The 3,773-nt window shown below is 40.9% G+C and overlaps 1 non-coding gene across 1 annotated transcript; it reads right to left on the bottom strand.

Moving 5' to 3' along the window:
* Positions 1 to 566: 566 nt before the first annotated feature.
* On the bottom strand, positions 567 to 673 carry LOC141620022 (small nucleolar RNA R71). The gene has a single exon (XR_012531865.1). It is a non-coding gene; the product is annotated as a small nucleolar RNA R71 (small nucleolar RNA).
* Between the last annotated feature and the right edge of the window lie 3,100 nt (positions 674 to 3,773).

Genomic DNA, 3,773 nt, shown 5'->3' with positions numbered 1-3,773 from the left:
TGTCTAGAAGATCACAAGGTAACTTGTTACCCATTGATCACGAAATTGAAAGAACTTCGACAACCAATAGAAGACTTGCTAGAAATACTTTAAGAGGTATTGGTGAGATTGTGGACATTCAACTAAATAACATTGAGTTTATCAACCCGTTTGGAAGAGAAGGAGAGGAGAACCCAACACAAAATCAACCCACAATGCCTAAATTTTCATCACATTCCGTACCAACCGAGGAGAACCTACCAAATGGTACTCCCACACCACAACATTTGACCGGTAATTTCATTGCAAAATCCGCATTTATCCAATTAGTCGAAAGAAGCCAATTTGGGGGGATGCCTAGTGAAGACCCTTATTCTCATATGGAGACTTTTTGTGACTATTGTGATGCTATTTCACAAACTGGCGTGACTCAAGACCAAATTCGATGGGTCTTATTTCCTTTTTCTTTGATTGGTACCGCAAAACAATGGTTAAAGAGCCTTGATAAGGCTACTCTTGGTATTGACTCTTGGAAGAAATTGGCACTTGCTTTCTACAAAAAATTCTATCCTCCGGAAAAGACTAACATGCTAAGAGCCCAAATCATGGGGTTCAAACAAAGGGATGAAGAATATTTGTATGAAGCTTGGGAGCGATTCAAAGGAACTTTTCGCTCATGTCCTCATCAAAGGACTTAGCGAGTGGTTCTTGGTACAACAATTTTGGAATGGTCTTTATGAAGACTCCCGAAACATTCTCAACGTGGGATCAAATGGTATGTTCACCGAAGTTGACGATAATCAAACATGGAACAAGATTGAGGAAATGGCGGTCCATAACTCACAATATAGTAGACCTCGGAAGGCTACTAGAGGAGGAAAGCATGAAGTGGACTCTATTACTCAATTGGGTGCTCAACTTATTGCTCATATTGATACCATTAATTTTGAAGTTTGAGAAGGCTATGGCTAAGCTTGAAGAATCCTCCAAATCTAAGAAACATGTGAATGCCATGGTGGCATCTTCATCAATTCCAAGTGGAATATGTGAGAGTTGTGGAACTTTGGGACATGACCAAAGTAAATGTAGGGGAACAAGTGAATGCTTTCCAAGCATATAAGAGTGGTACCCCTTATTCCAACTATTACAATGAAAACACCAAATTCCATCCCAACCTCTCATACAAAAGCCAAAATGTTCAAAACCCTAAACCAACATACACCCCACCTCCAATGAGAAACCAAAATCAAAGACCCTTTTACAACCAAAACAAAGGTTACCAAAATCAAACTCCATACACTCAATCAAATGACCAAGGTTTTGATGTTTAAAAAGCGGTCCTCCAAATGCAAAAAAAACCAACAAGAGTTTTTCACTCAAATGCAAAAGTATAGCCAAGCAAAAGACATCACCATTAACAACATACTAGCTCACACAAAGATGTTGGAGACCCAAATGTCTCAATTGGCATCTTCGAGTTCACAAAGACAAAAGGGGCAATTACCACCTCAAGGAAATCCCCCAAGACAAGAATCGGTGAATGCCATCCACTTGAGGAGTTGTACAAGCTATGAAGAGCCGAAGAGGCCCGTTGATGAAGATGTTGTGAATGCTAGTGACAAGGAAAGAGTTGTGCAAAACTCTAGGGAAGAAGAACCCACCATTCAAGAAGCTTCAAAGAAGGATGAAGAGAAGGCTAAAGAGAAGGAGCCTATTGTGATTAGACTTCCTTTTTCAAGTCATTAAGCTAAGCCTAAGTTTGATGACCAACTTGGAAAATTCATGGAGATTGTGAAGAATTTGGAAGTCTCAATTCCATTTACGGAATTAATCAATCATGTTCCGGCCTATGCAAAGTATATGAAAGATATTCTTACGAAGAAGAAATCCATCCAGAAGCTTGAGACTATTGCTTTCACTAAAGTGAGTAGTGCCATCCAACAAGGAAGTTCACCTCCAAAACTAAAGGATCCGGGAAGTTTCTCCATTCCATGCACTATTGGCGACGCCACGATCAACAAAGTTTTATTTGACCTTGGGGCAAGTGTGAGTGTTATGCCATATTCGGTAAGCAAGAGGCTAGTAATGGGAGAGCTCAAGTGCACTAATATCACACTTTAAATGGCGGATCGATCTACGAAGACACCTTTAGGAGTATGGGAAGACGTGTCGGTAAGAATTGGCAAATTCTTCATCCCGGTGGAATTTGTTATTGTTGACATGGAAGAAGACTCCAACATTCTTATTATTTTAGGAAGACCTTTCTTACACACTGCGGGAGCGGTGATCGATGTAAAACATGGAGAGCTCACCCTTAAAGTGGGAGATGAAACCATCACTTTCAATCTTGACAAGACAATGAGAGCTCCACGATTACATGAGCCATGTTTTATGGTTGATCACTATAGCCGGCAAGATGATAGGAAGAAGTTGGAATTTCAATGGAAGAAGAAAGTGGATGATGCTATATCAAAAGAGCAAGGAAATTGCAACAAAGAGAGCTTGAAAAGCTCACCCATGACAAGTGAAGAAGAAGGCCTCATTGGCCAAGATAAGAAAGAAGGAGAGTTGTCTTCATCAACACATGACATTTTTAGTGACCAAGTAGACGAAGTATGCGGTCTTTGGGATGATGAGTTTGAAGGGATATTCAATCCCTATATCGGTAATGCTATGACCCAAGACCACCATGAAGAACAACAAGTGCAAAGGTCTATTGAAGATCTTTATCATGACAATGAACAAGCTTTCGACTACTTTTTCAAGATGTTGAGTAACATCAACAACACCTTGAACATGCCCCCTTGACATCTCATTATTGGATGAGAGTTTGGTGGAGTCCTCCCTAAACCACCACTTGTAAATATTATAACACCCTAACTTGCATTTTAATTATTGTATTGCTTTTTTGTCAATTTTGGATTTACATTTTTATGCCTTGATCAAGATTTTCATCATTTTGAGAGAAGTGAGGGAGGGACTTATGAGTTTATTGATGTGTAATATTTTACCTTAGTGTGGGGATAGCAATTGCCTAGGCTATCCAAGCCTTTGTAGTGCCCCCACAATGAAGACCACAAGAAATGAAGAATGAATGACACGGGTTACGAAGCACCCACGGATGGACCTGAATCCGTGAGGGAGAGGGACAATCCGAGCGACCTGACGAGGATCCGCTCGTCTTGAAGGGAACCCGAGCGTCCAGGGTCAAAGACGCTCGTCCTGTGAAGCTGGGAAAATCACCTTTTGGGCCTGACTGAGAATCCGTGCGTCCTACAAGGGAATCCGCTCGTCTCAGCCCGGACGGTCGTCCCAGAAGAAATCCGCTCGTCTTTACACTGTCAATTTTTGGGATTTCTCCCTGTAAAGGAATCCGAGCGTGTCCAACTTAGGACGCTCGTCCCAGCTCAAAAACCCACTCGTCTTGCCTATAAGACGCTCGTCCCCAGGCATTTTTTCTGAACCCAGAAACCGAAGAATCTGAGCGTCCCGAAGCCTATCTGCTCATCTCCCCTCTGGTTTTCAAATCTAACGGGTTTCAAAAACCCTCTTTCCCCAATCATTTTCATTCTTTCAAACATAAACACTACCCAAAACCCCAAAACCCTCATTCTCTCTATCAACCAACAACAAATTTCTCAACCAAAATCAACTAAATCAAATCCAAACTTTCTCAAAACAAAATTAAATCACTACTTTAGCAATAACAAGTGATTAAAACACCAAAATCTTCAAAGTTTGAGTCGATTTTTGGGATACAAGGCAACATTCGAATATCCTAAATCGATTTGGGT

This window comes from Silene latifolia, chromosome 1, assembly GCF_048544455.1.
Source record: "Silene latifolia isolate original U9 population chromosome 1, ASM4854445v1, whole genome shotgun sequence".
Classification (NCBI taxonomy): domain Eukaryota; kingdom Viridiplantae; phylum Streptophyta; class Magnoliopsida; order Caryophyllales; family Caryophyllaceae; genus Silene; species Silene latifolia.
Note: the sequence above shows the minus strand (reverse complement) of the source record. Positions and strands in the feature narration are given on the sequence as shown.